The sequence below is a fragment of the Protopterus annectens genome, chromosome 8.part0 (assembly GCF_019279795.1).
Source record: "Protopterus annectens isolate FY-2018-M chromosome 8.part0, PAN1.0, whole genome shotgun sequence".
NCBI classification, from domain to species: Eukaryota; Metazoa; Chordata; order Ceratodontiformes; family Protopteridae; genus Protopterus; species Protopterus annectens.
In genome coordinates, this window is record NC_056741.1 from 44,541,129 (window position 1) to 44,556,201 (window position 15,073).

General features: G+C 39.6%; 1 long non-coding RNA gene across 1 annotated transcript in view; it reads left to right on the forward strand.

The window, feature by feature from the left end:
- The first annotated feature begins 1,224 nt into the window (after positions 1-1,224).
- The window catches only part of LOC122808629, a 54,701-nt gene continuing 40,852 nt past the window's right edge, over positions 1,225-15,073 (forward strand). The window contains exon 1 of the long non-coding RNA XR_006365806.1: positions 1,225-1,526. This is a non-coding gene — a long non-coding RNA (uncharacterized LOC122808629). The remainder of the gene's footprint in view (positions 1,527-15,073) is intronic.

Below are 15,073 nucleotides of genomic sequence, written 5' to 3' on the forward strand. Positions count from 1 at the left end.
TACTTAAGTATGTGCCAAGGTCACCTATTCCAAACCTCTATTTCTCACATCTAAAACTAACCATCTGCTGCTTGAAGGTGGATTACTAGTTGTATGTTCTACTCAGCAAAACTTTTATATAGAGTTATTTTTCTTTCCTCGCCCTTCTTTTTTTGTCTTTTATTCTTCTACCTGGCCAAGATGAGGAAGGCTAAATACACTATATATATATATATATATATATATATATATATATATATATATATATATATATATATATATATATATATATATAAGAGTTCTTTTTCTTTCCTCGCCCTTCTTTTTTTGTCTTTTATTCTTCTACCTGGCCAAGATGAGGAAGGCTAAATACAAATATATGACGTGGGGAGGGTGGCCTAATGGTTAAGGTGTTTTCCTTACAAACACAAGGTACAAGGTTTGAGCCTTACAAGGGATAATTGGCTAGCCTTAAATTGGCTCACAAGGGTAGCTAGCCTAGTACTAATTTCTGAACATATATATATGTATAGACACTTTAGAGTATGTTTTGGGAAGAAACCAGAGTACCCACAAACTCCAAACAAACAGTGTGAAGAGATCAGGATTAGTCCTCAGAACTTGGAACTGTAAGGGAGAGGTGTTCATCAGGCGTACTATGAATAATCTTGTCTTATTTAATCAACATGTGATTATCTGACCCCTTGAGGAGATCACATCTCAACATGTTGACACTCCCAAGGTGGGAGAACAAAAAGCTTTCTTTCCTTTTGCAGGGAGATTGCCCCCCTTCACTGATTATACACACATATATATATATATATATATATATATATATATATATATATATATATATATATATATATATATATGAATGTATGTAAAAATATATATATCCATATGAAAAAATTCACTGTATCAAATGACAACTAATCAAGCACAACTGATAGATCAACTGCCTATCAAAATTAAAAAAAAGAAGAAAAGCATTGTTTTTGTATGGGGACAAGTCCCCTGCACACCCCTATACCCCTTGCTAATTATACATACACCAGTTCCTAGATCACACTACACTGTACCACGATCTCGCACAGGAAAAAGACAGTATGTTTGATCAGATGATTCTTTTGATTACTGGATCATTACGCTGTTGATCTAATATAAACACCAGGGACAAATACGCTGCAATGATACAGCAGAGTACAACTGCCTTTGCACTGCAACATTTCTGGTGCATTAGTTCACCTTAAAGTTCAGTAGATTATAATAGGTTAGTTGGCCCACGCTACATAGAATAGCTATCAGTTGCTTAATGTAAGAGGAACATTGTAAGGAAGAAAAAGCAAACAGGAGAGCTGCAAATAGAGAAATGAGTGGCTGCCTGTCAAATCGTTAACACGCAGATGATAAAAATATCTTCTTGGAATGTGTAAGCCATCCCATTCCCATAAGGTCTAAGTCAATCATAGCACAGAAGAGTAATGAAAGAAGGACAGTTGTCTCTGACAGAAGACAAATGTGTCACACTGAGTATTTAAAATGTCTGGGTAAGTAACATTTTAACCTGTCAGCAAAGGATGTCAGAAGTTCTAAGTATTTTTCTGTGATCTTCACCAGGGTAAGCATTTACTATATATATATATATATATATATATATATATATATATATATATATATATAATTTTTTTTTTTTTTACATTTGTTTACTGGGAAAGTTCGACTGGCCCAGAAAGTGCCCATTTTCAGCGGAGGCCCAGGGAGAAAAGCTCCACAAAAAATCAAGTACAGATATTTTAAATCACATTTCAAATTGTATATACGCACGCGTGTGTGCACACACACACGCGCACACACATACACACACACACACACACACGCACGCACGCACGCACGCACACACACACACACACACACACACACACACACACACACACACACACACACACACACACACTACATAATATGTACAGGATAGCACATACTAGTTTGGAAATGGATCATCACCATGTGCATGAACATTATAGTATGCCGAGACTGAGTGACCACAGATTTAGTAGGTTTATAGTCCTTCAAGTATGACAGATGCAGGAGGGATTGATCCACCAGGAAAAAAATGCTGTTTATTTACTGCAAAATATTAATGCTAGTGTTACATTGATACTTTACACTGTCAGTTGCTGTAACATTTCTGCCCTCAATTTAATGCGCACACAAGCAAACACACACACAAATACACACACACACAAACTAACACACACATGTTGTTCCTTTAAATTTTGTTGTCTGTTACAAGTGTTAACGCCTTTCCTGCCAACCCAGTTTTGTTGACAGAACGTTCTTGACAGTGGCTGTGCACCCCACACCCACTGCTACTTATATATATCAACTCCAAGAATGCACTTCACTACAATAAGTGCAATCTTGAATTTGATATATTTAAGTAGCAGGGGGTGTGGGGTGCCCCCCTGCTTACACTTGGTGGAAAGTGCTATGATTTATGTTGTTTAAACTCAGTATATGTATGATATGTGTTTTCAGTGTTTTGAGTTTCAGTGTTTTGAGTTTTCAGTGTTTTGAAGTTTCAATGTTTTAGTCTTCTATATTATGAAGTTTTCTCATTTTCAGTGTTTTGAGTTTTCAGTGTTATGAAGTGAATCCATATACATATAGGTTCATAGGGAGGTACTAGGCTATTGGCCCTAGGGCCTATATAAGCCTAGCCAAAAGTACCCTGGCTTTCGCCACCCAAGAAAATTATTTTCCTGTGCCACTGTCGAGCAGAGCCACAGAAGTGATCCCCGGGGTGAATTTCCTATCTCCCATCCAATCATCAAGATTTTTCTTGAACAGCGCTAATGAGGAGCTTTGTTTGATATAGATAGGTAGTTTGTTCCAGAGTATGGGAAGTCTCTGAGACAGGAATCTACCCCTCCAGCATGTACTGCTTATTCTGGTGACAAGGTTTAGGTCCCTAGAGCGTGTAGCTCGTAGGGATTGGGATTTCTTTATGTGGAGCATTTCCAACAGCTCTGGGTTTGACATAGCTTTGTGTGTTAGGCAGAGGTCGCCTCTGAGTAGACAGTATGCAACGGAGTAAAGCTGCAGTTTTTTTGAGACGGTCTGCATAGGGCATCTGTTTGAGGCTGATAATCCTCTTTGTGAGGTATTTCTGTGGCCTTTCCAGTTGTTGTAGATGTCTTGTGAGGTACATACCAAAAGGGGGCATTGTACTCTATAATGAGTCTAATGAGTGACGAGTAGAGCGAAACAACATACAGACGCACATATTATATGCTTATATGCATGTGGGTGTGTGTGTGTGTGTGTGTGTGTGTGTGTGTGTGTGTGTGTGTGTGTGTGTGTGTGTGAATGTATGTGAACACATATTCTCCTAATTTGGATTCCACTGCTTGGATATTTTAGTACCAGAGGGCATCCCCGTTGACTGACTACTTCTTGACAGGAGACAGTGTAGATGTAGAAGGGAAGATGAAATGTAAGACTGAGCACACATGGTAGGCAGTTTGTCTCAGAAAGCTAGTAGCCGTAATGAAAGTACACTTAGTCATATGAGGAAGGAAGCAATTCACACAGATAAACACAGATTTCAATATGGGCACTGTAGGGGGTACCTTTTCTTGGAAACAGGTATGGTTATTTTTGAATTAACTTATGTTTCTTGGTGAAAGTGAATATGTAATATCCTCACAGGCATCCTCAAAGATTGCTCATCAGTGACAATAGAGCTTTTAGTAACAGATCACCCTAGGGTAACTTGTTTTTTGAACATTTTTCAGCTTAGAAAGAAGAATTACATGAGGGGTTGACATGTCTGATGAAGAAAAGTGCTTGGAAGGGATTAGAAAATCTAGCCCAGCCTGCCAAATGGTAACTGATACAATTCCGTATTCCAAAGAGGTTTACAAAATGAATTGTTCACATTCCTTTCAAAAAACAAACAAAAAAACAGAATTACTCAGAAAAAATATATATTTAAAGGAGGAAACAGGATCAAAAGGAAAAACAAAAAAAGAAATATGAGCTATATAAGATTAACCAACAAGGTTATTTGATCTGGACGTAGTGAGAAAGATTATTTCTAGAGGAAATATTATGCCAAAGTAGGAGAAATTATAGGGAGGTTATTTGTTTTAAGTTAAAGAAACAGCAAGATTAAAGGGCAAACAAAAGAACAGATATCAGAAGGAATCCCCAATGCTGAGAAACAAAAAAAGGACAGTCACCTCATGGGGCAATAGTGGACTTTGACAGTGTCCAGTTATAATTGTATTATAAACAGGAAAAACAAAATAAAGATACAGACCTCCAAATAAATGTCGGCACTGGACACTTCCTAGAAATGCTTGGTCTTCAGAGATTTTCAGGTTCATGGCAAGAGTTTTACAAGTAATTTAATCATAATGATTAAGGTTTTTACCTTACAGACAAAAGGTACAGGGTTTAATTCTTACTTTTCAGGGAAATTGGCTAGGCTTAAAGTGGCCCACATAGACGGCTTAGTACTTACCTATGAACCAACATGATCCAGTTTCATAAGGAGGAGGGTTGGCATAATAGTTAAGATCTTAACTCTAGAGTACATGGTTTGATTCTGACCTCTGGTTATTGATTAGGCTTGTTATTTTCTGCAGACTGATATATTTATATTTGCCTACAAACCTATAGTGATGCAAAGTCCTCATATTTACGTGGTGTAAATCTAGAAATCCATAAATACAGTGCTCAGTCGTAGAAATTCAACTCCAGCCCAGTTCGCCCCTAACCAATAACTTACAAACATTGCTTCACAGTTTAACTCACATTTTATAAATACAGTAACCTCCCTCCTACAAAACAAAGCTACTACAAATCCAGCCATCCCACTACAATCAATGAAGCCACAACAGGCCTTCACATTCACTCCAATGCCAACATCTACATTTAAAAATATCCACGCACCCTTTAGACAACAACCACTGCCCTTGACCAGCCTCCATCTGAATACCTCAGACTTACTGCAGATAGCCCTAAATATCCTGTCTCAATTCTAATAAACCACTCTATCAAAGAAACGTTATCGTAACAAGGCAAGTGTAAATATTTAAAATGCCATGACATATACCCAACAGCATTCCACCTTCAACACAACTTGCATGCTATTTTCCATGAATATGAAGAACTTTATACTATATGTTAGTGTACAGTATTGGAAAGTGTTAATTTCTGTTTTTTCATACTCTGTATTTGTTAACTACCATTTGATATTATGATTGTAAGTTATTTTAGTTCTTTATTTCTTATATTCCAATGTCTTTTTCTTTCTTATCTGTGGAGTTTTTCTCCCCGGGTCTCTGCAGAAAATGGGTCACCAGCCCAGTCGGACAAAACCCGGTAAACAAATAAATCAATAAAATAAATAATAAAAATATGCCCCCATCTTATTGAAAAAAAATCTCATATAATACCCCTCCATAAAGGCAGTTCATCAACCAAACCAGGCCGGTGTTAGCATTTTGGGGGCCCCCAGCAAATGTCAAGTTCAGGGCTCCCTAGGCAATTCTGTCAAAGTATCACCCTGTCACTGCTACACCTCTGAAGCAGCCTTTTAGTTCATGCTGCAAACTTTTAGGTGTAGTGTGTACAGACTGACCTGTAGCTACAATGCTTTTACAGTACAACAGTCCTATGTACCACACTATGTTCGCCCATTAGGTGAAATGCTGTCTATATGCTCTAAAGTGCATTTTAATGTTTTTTCTTTTTACATAATCTTTTCATCCAGTGATGGCTTGTACAGAAATTATAATTAAGGAAAGAAATTCAGTGTTGCTGTTCCGCAAGTTTTTCTTGCATCCTTTCAGCACACCTTTCCTGACCAAGACAGCACAGTAATAACCATTTTGGAAATAACTCATACCCCAGGGCCCAAGAATATGGTTATAGGTGTTCTAGGATGACTGGAATGCATTTTAGAGCATTTTTCCCAACCCTTTTACCCAGTGGTGTCTTAAAAACCATGAGTAAAAAAAGAATGTCAGTTTTTTTTCCCAAGGAAGAGTTGTGCCCAAGGGTTAATATTCAAAGATGACAAAATAGCTGCTCACAACAAACTAACCAGCCATTTATTGTCTGGATACATAGGTTTAATCTGGGAATAATGCCTGCCTCAGTAACCCCCCAAAAAACGATAGTCACTGTCTATGCATCCTTCTGGTGTTAGACTGAGATGAAAACAGAGGTTCATATTGCCACAGTCATGTGTTTCAAGTGAGTGCTGACACACATATACATAGCATGCCTCCTTAATCCTCAACCCTAACCATCAAAGGCAGCTACCTGTATATGTGCCTGATATGAACTTGAAACAATAAAGATCACAGTAATGTATTCTACTTTTTTGCTCCTCTACAGTACACTGCCCCTACACAAGCTATAGTAACATTCTTTGTACACCTCTAAGGTCTGTGAGAAAAGTTAAAGAAACAATGACCACACTGTCCTCAGCCCAAACAAAAGCTGTAATGACCTCATGTGCAAACCTCTATGGTTTGACTTAAATGAAAGTTAATGAAGTAAACAACCCACCCCCCATAACTTACAGCAGCTTTCTGTACACACACATCTAAGCAGGGATGGTTTTAGAATGGGTACAGTTGAGAGCAAAGGGGTATTATCAGCTTTATCCTAACAAGGTCAGTCCTGTTCAGGTTAAAGAGAGTAATCAAAAAAATTAACACATTTTTTTCTCATTTTTCCCCAAAGAGCAACAGCTTTTGTGAGGCCTTCACACAGCCAAGGATGATTAAGGGAGCCCCCTGTATCAATTTATTTAGTGTTGGGAGTGGGAGTCACCAGACTCCTTAAAGACTGAAGTGTCTGAATGTTCTGTTGATATATTTTATGCACTACTTTTGAAATATAATTACTTGTTAGCTTCATTTTTCACTGATACTTAGAAGAATAATGTATGTGCCCTGGCATTATTGGATGTAAGAACATGCGGTGGTGGTACTGCGGTAGCGTTGTCGCCTCACAGTAAGACGCTGTCCGGTTCGATTCTCAGCTAGAGCATCTTCTGTGTGGAGACATGCGTGAATGGGCATACCTTCGTTGAAGGTTGTGCATCAGGGCTGGTAACTCGGCACGTAAAAATCAACTACCAATCATTAGCGGCCCGGAGTTCCGCTGTGGCGACCACTAACCGGGAAAAGCCGAAAGACTTTTTTTACAGAGATAAAAAAAAGGAAAATTGGTGATATTTTTTACAAAACAGACAAAAGTCATAGCAATACTAGTTTTGTACTTATTTCAGCAAATAGCAATACATTGTGCAACACAGGTACTGCCACACCAGATCAGTGAATGCTGTTTAGCAATTGGCAAACAGCATCAGGGGTAAGTTACTTTAATTTAATTCAGTGAGGAGTAATGCATACCTGTCACTGTCTCTGATTTCAGACATTCCCTGATTTGGCTCATAATTTTGCTGTGTCCTTCGTAAAAAAGTTTGATTTGGTAATAAATCATTCAGGATTACAGACAACCAATAATTCCAGGCATAAAAATACTTATTGTCCAAAAAATGCACGTTGATGCAAAGGGTGTAATTTTATTAACTGTTTTAAGTTTCTTAGAGAAATATTTAAAATGTTTTCCTGATTTTGAGCCTTTATTCTGCCATTATTGTTGCTATTGTGCTGAATTATTCTGCAAAGAAGTTAAGAGTTGTAGTATCTGGTGTTCTACCAGTATATGTAAAACTCCCTGAAAGAAAAAAAACATCCCTGAAGATCGGAAGCATCAGCTGTTCTTAAAATACAAGGTTTGCACTGAAAACAGTCACTCTGGCCTGCTGATTGTTCTACCGCTTAACTTGTTTATGTTCATTATCAGCTTTATCCTAACAGGGCCACACCACAGCTCTCTTCACCTTAAAGAGCTTAATCAAGAAATCAATACATTGTTCTTAACCATCGGCTGGTTTTCTGGGGCCCCACACAGTCAAGCATGATCAAGGGTCCCCCTTTCAGACACAGGTATTGCAGGTACCTAAAGTTGGCTATGTTGTTGGTTTTCAGGGTTTAACTAAGCCAGAGGCACTATGTCAGTGGTAAAATATTTACTGGAATTGTGAAGCATGTTGCTTGATAAAACACTGTTACTATAACCAGAGATATTTTTTGAATTTTCAAGGAGATATAAATAAGACTTATTTACCCACCTGGTTTATTAAGTGTACAAGATTGCTGTATTAGCTTTGGTTGGTTTGACAGACATATTCCAAACTATCAAGATAAGATAACTTGCTGTGGTTGGGGCCCCCCAGGAACAGGGGGCCCCCAGCGACCACAGGGTTCACTAGTGCCTAAAGCCGGCTATGAACTAAACTCAAAAACTATTCTCCCACCCTTATCCAAAATCTTGAAAAGATGTAATCACTCTCAACTTACTGTGTATATTACTTCTCATAACCTCCTTTCTCCTTTGCAGCACGGTTTCAGACCCAATCAAAGTACAACCATTCATACCTCTCAACCTCATAAAGGAATAAATACAGACAAAGCCATAAATAATGGGGGACAAAGGCCCAAAAATAGGGACACATGTTAAATATTGCTCTTACAAACTTAGAAACTTTATAGAACAGCATGTTTTGCATTAGCATGAATTTTCTGAAGGATATGAAGTCTGAAACTCAAATGACTGTCATTATTCTCTAACTTCAATCTCCAATAATTTACCAATGATTTGTCAGAAAACCACAATTTTATGAGAAACAGACCAAAAATATATGCCAAAAATCTGGACAGTCTTCGAAAATCTGGACATTTGAGAGGTATGCAACCATTGCCCTTCTAAGGTTCACAGATATAATAAATCACAATAGAAATTCAGGTCTTCTAACCTCAGCCGTATTTCTGGATCTGTTTGAGGTATTTGGCATGATCAATCATCAAATTCCCCCTAACTAAGCTCTCTTTCTATGGGCCATCACCCTCTTCACTTAACTGGTTCCTGAGTTACCTCACTAATAGGTCTAAGACAGTGAACTGGTATGACAGTTTCTCCTCTTTCCTTACTGTATCCTTAGGAGTCCAACAAAGCTCCATCTTAGAACAGACCATTGCTGTTTAACTTATTTATCAATGACTTAAACACTGGTGCCAAAGAGGCCACCATAGTGCAATGCACCAATGATTCCACTGTAATATCTGCTGGTAGGACACTGCCCATGCTCCAAACACTCGCCTGGAAAACATTTGCCTCTGTAGAAGCTTGGCTCAACAACTCAAAACTCCTCCTGAAAACAAAAAAAATCAATTTCTACTGTTCACCCCCCTTTATCTCTTCTCACAAAAAAACTACATTTAATATGCCATCATCCAACAAGAGCCAATATATAACTGGTATTTATTCCACACCAAACTATGAGGTGTGATTGTAGACATCCACCTGAAATTTGATCTCCGCCTTTAGCAAGCCATAAAGACACACCAAAAGCTAGGCTGCTACAATAAAGTAGCCACATTCACAGTATAGATCACATTACTGCCTCTCAGGAGTGTAGTTGGTTCAATTAGTGCCCTGGGCTGGTGCTATGAACCAGCACCCCAACCCTGTCAGCTCTTCAAAGTTAGATCTACATATCCCCCCCCCCAGAAAAAAAGGGCATTCCTTCTACTGGCACACCAACCAGGTGGCCAAATACATGATGTCCCCCCTCCTCCAGCCCCAGCCATTTAGATCTCATTTCTGTGCCCCATCCCCAGCCCTCTTTTAATATATGCTATTTATTTATTTATTTAACATTTGTTGACTGGGAAAGTCCGACTAGGTTCCACAGATCCTGTTTTCAGCGGAGGCCCAGGGAGAAATGCTCCATGCTATTAAAAAACATTCTTCTTTAAACTGTAGCAAAGTGTTTAAAAATGTAGAAAACGGTTGCAAAAGTTTATACATGCCTGCAGGGAGCATTTCAGGATTCAAGTTTTAGTTACAAATATATACATATTTTTTTTATTTTATTTTATTTTTTGAGACAGTTACCAAGGCTATAGACAAGGGAAAGGTTGTCCACACAGACTAGCTAGACCTCGTAAAGGCTTTCGACACCATTCCCCATTCAGGTATTATAGATAAGCTCACCAGACTAAAAATAAACCCGTACATCACGAGATGGGTTGCCAACTGGCTCACGGACAGAACCCACATGATAAGAGTTGCGGGAGCTAGGTCTGACTCTAAACCGGTTACAAGTGGCATTCCCCAGGGCTCACTCCTAGGACCCCTCCTGTTTGGCATATATTTCTCAGCGGTACAGGCTAGCACAGGAGGACTATGGCTAACCAAGTTCGCAGACGACTGCAAACTATGGGCTATAATTGACTCTCCGGCTGACACCGACATCCTCCAAATGGGTCTCACTGAGACAGATACCTGGTGTCAAACCATGGCCTCAAGCTAAATGCCAAAAAGTGCATAGTCATCCCCTTTGGAAAAGACATAGTACCCACAAACTACCACATAGGTGGTAGCCCCCTAAATACGGAAGACGTAATAAGGGATCTGGGGACCTAAGTAGATAGTAACCTCTCCTTTGACAATCACATTGCCAAAGTGGTTAGAAAATCCTTCTATGTGGTCCACCAAATCACAAAAGGGTTTGCATCCAGATCAAAATAGGTCATTGTGCCCCTCTACGCATCACTCATCAGACCCATCATAGAGTACAACACCCTATTTGGGATGTACCTTACAAGACACCTGCAACAGCTGGAAAGACAACAAAAGTACCTCACCAAGAGGATCACTGGCCTTAAACAGATGCCCTATGCAGCTCGACTGAAGAAACTCCAGCTGTACTCGGTTACATACCACCTAGTCAGAGGTGATCTCTGCCTGACATACAAGGCCATGTCCAACCCAGAATTGATGGACATGCTCCACCTAAAGAAAAACATATCCCCTTGAGCCACACGCTCTAGGGATCTAAACCTCACCACAGCAATAAATAGGACGTGCTGGAGGGATAGATTCCTGTCCCAGAGACTTCATATGCTCTAAAACAAGATTCCAGTCTACATTAGGCAGACTTCCTCGTTAACCCTCTTCAAGAGAAACCTTGATGAGTGGATGGTAAACAGAAAGTATACTCCGGGGATCACTTCAGTGGCTCTGCTGACAGAGGCACAGGGAAGTAATCTAAAGGGGCAGCGTAAGCCAACACATTCTGGCTAGGCTTATAAATGCCCTCGGGCAGATAGCCTAGTACTTACTTATGAACCTATGAACATATATATATATATATATATATATATATATATATATTTTTTTTTTTTTAACTGTAACAAGCTGCTTGCTACAAATGTAGCAAGCTGCTTGCTACAGATGTAGCAAGCAGTGGCTACAGTTTATACCCTACCTGTATGGAGCATTACAGAGTTCAGGTTTTACTTTATAAAAAGTAGGGCCATCCATATAGACATGACTAAGGGATTTTGAGAAGCACTGAAAGAAATTCAGTTAAATTCTGTATGGGCTCAAAGGAGACATGGGATGCCACAGTACCCCTACACTCCCTCAGTGAGCATGCATCATGATGCAGCATTAAAGGCCTGTTGGTGGAATGCCTGAGTGATCATGATGGAGTAGTCAAGTCTCAGATAGAACAAATAGTAAGTCTATCCCTTTACTGAGAAATACTGATCTTGGAACAGGAGTGGGACTTGCTAAGATGTGAGTAAAACAACTGCTGGATCAAAAAGAGTGGGTAACAATAATAATATTACAAACGTCCGCCCTATCGCCACTGTCTAGCCATTCATAAATTAAATTGGTTAGAGCTGCCCAGTTATCTCTCCTTTATTCAACTCACTCATGCCCACAAACTCATTTTCACCCTCTCCCTCTGTCCCTCCCTATCCTCAACCTTCAAAATGCACCTCCTGAAAGACTATTAAGCTCTAACAATCAAAACCTAATAGAACTGCATAAACCTACCCAGCCCTCAGGCAAAAATCTCCTATCCTTCGCCCTCGCATGTCAGTGAAACTCCCTACCTCCATCCATCCGTACCACCAAAAACCTCTCTTCCTTTAAAAACTCAATCCACTTACACCTTATTTCTCAGTGGGAATGCTCCTGCTCCCACCCCTCTTAATCTCTTCTCCTCTCTTCATCTCAGTCTTCACTGATTCCATACATGGTTTTAGCAGGAACCAATCCACGTGTAAACAGCTACTCCTGATTTTCAATGCTGATACTTTTTATCTCAGAAATTGTCTCTGTTAAATGAAATATTTTATCTGTAATTAGTATAACCTAAACTTTCTGTACTGTTGCCTGCATGTATGATTTGGCAAAAATTTTATGCCGGATGCCCTTCCTGATGCAACCCTCCCCATTTATCCAGGCTTGGGACCGGCACAAAGAAATGCACTGGCTTGTGCATCCCCAGTGGCTGGAGTGCCTAGAGAGGAGTTGTGGTATTGTATGAGGAAGTCGGGAGTGTCAGAGAAGTATGTAAGAGTGGTACAGGATATGTACGAGGGTAGTGTGACAGTGGTGAGGTCTGTGGTGGGAGTGACGGATGCATTTAAGGTGGAGGTGGGATTACATCAAGACTCAACTCTGAGCCCTTTCTTATTTGCAATGATGATGGACAGGTTGACAGATGAGATCAGACAGGAGTCCCCGTGGACTATGATGTTTGCAGATGACTTTGTGATCTGTAGTGAGAGTAGGGAACAGGTGGAGAAGACCCTGGAGAGGTGGAGATATGCTCTAGAGAGAAAAGGAATGAAGGTCAGCAGGACTAAGACAGAATATATGTGTGTGAATGAGAGGGAGGATAGAGGAATGGTGAGGATGCAGGGAGTAGAGGTTGCGAAGGTGAATGAGTTTAAGTACTTGGGATCAACAGTTCAGAGCAATGGTGAGTGTGGAAGAGAGGTGAAGAAGAGAGTACAGGCAGGATGGAGTGGGTGGAGAAGAGTGTCAGGAGTGATTTGTGACAGATGAGTACCAGTAAGAGTGAAAGGGAATGTCTACAAGAGGGCAGTGAGACCAACTATATTATATGGGTTGGATACAGTGGCATTGACAAAAAGGCAGGAGTCAGAGCTTGACGTGGCAGAGTTGAAGATGTTAAGATTTGCACTGGGTGTGACGAGGATGGACAGGATTAGGAATAAGTATATTAGAGGGTCAGCCCAGGTTGGAAGGTTTGGAGACAAAGCCAGAGAGGCAAGATTACGTTGGTTTGGACATGTGCTGAGGAGGGATGCAGAGTATATTGAGAAAAAGATGCTAAGGATGAAGCTGCCATGTAACAGGAAAAGAGGAAGGCCTAAGATAAGTTTTATGGATGTGGTGAGAGAGGACATGCAGGTGGCTGGTGTGACAAAGCAAGATGAAGAGGACAGGAAGAAATGGAAACAGTTGATCTGCTGTGGCGACCCCTAACGGGAGCAGCCGAAAGAAGAAGAAGGAGGAGTATAACCTAAACTTTGATTGTCATTTTTCCTTTAGAAATTGCATGTTTAAATGCAATGTTTTTACTATTACTTTTGTACTTACTATAACAAAAGCTTTGATTGCAATTTTTGTTTGTAATTATTGTTTTGTTTTTGGGGCTTTTCACCCCAGGGCTCCATTGAAAACGGGTTCTTCTAGGTCCAATGGACTATCCTGGTAAACCAACTGCAAATAAATAAAATAAAATAAAATAAATAAAAGAGACCAAGAGAGATAAGAAAGTCATAGAACTGAAATTAAAAGCTAAACAACAAAGAGGAGAGATGGTAAAGGTCTTACATGTATATCTCATTGTATAGGAAAACAACCACAAAGAGGTCTGGCCACACAGAAGAGAAAATAATTAGGTAATACCTATTTCATATTCAGCCAACTAAAACAAAGCTCACTTATTGGAACACGTGAGCTGTTATCCCTTTGAAGTCCAGCTAAAATGTCTGGCAAGTGAGAAATAATACAGACATTTACTTTCCAGCCTTACTAAGACAGTAAGTACATACAGATTATTTCACACCCCAGTTATATTGGGGAATGGACTGAGGTGCATTTAAACAAAAAAAAAAAGAGGAATAGATGACAATATATATATATATATATATATATGTATATATATATATATATATATATATATATATATATATATATATATATATATATATATATCTATATATATATCCAGAAGCAGAACTGGTGTCTGGCCCATACTAAACCACATATATTTCCATGAACATCAGGTAAACATCAGGCACTCCACAAAGAAGTTAGGTATATGCTGAAGCTCCTAAAAGTAAAAAGCAACGTCTTTCTGCTTCTCCAGTTAGGGGTCACCACAGCAGATCACCAGTCCACAGATTTATTGGCAGTGGCGTTTTTAAGGTGTCAAGTCGCCAACCCAGAACTTAACCTTCACAGAAGGCACATGCACCTACCTGCATGGCTTTAAAACTCATTCAACTACAGGGAGGACATGCAGACCACTCCAGCCAAAAATTAAATGGGAGAACCACTTGCTGTGAGGTGATAATGCTAACTGTTGCACCACCACGGCCGGCACTAAAGCTCCTAAAAGTAACCTGCCTAAACAATAAAAGAATGCTAAATGTAACTTAAGAAACAAGTACCCCCAGCAACCTCACAAACACACAACACAGGCAGTACCCACCATGAAACATGCATCTAAGGCTCTTAATGTCTCAGTTCAAAATCCCGTAGGCAAACCTCCTCAAAATCAAACCTCCTAGTCATAGGTGATTTCACTGCGAGATACACTGATGTACCCTTTACCAGGCTGTGTAAGCAGAGGGTCAAGTGCCAGGATTTGTCACATCATGCAGGCACTCATGTCCTTGCAAAACAACTACACACACGACACAGTTGCATTACATTTAGTTGAGCTGAATTGAGACATGCCTCTGTAAACTATATGAAGAGAGACATGATGGAGCTGCTGAGATATGTGCCTGAGGCAGAGCATACCTCTCAACTGTACAGATTTTCACAGAATGTCCAGATTTTTGCCTTATACTTTGTTCTGTTTCTCATGTAATTGCAGTTTTCT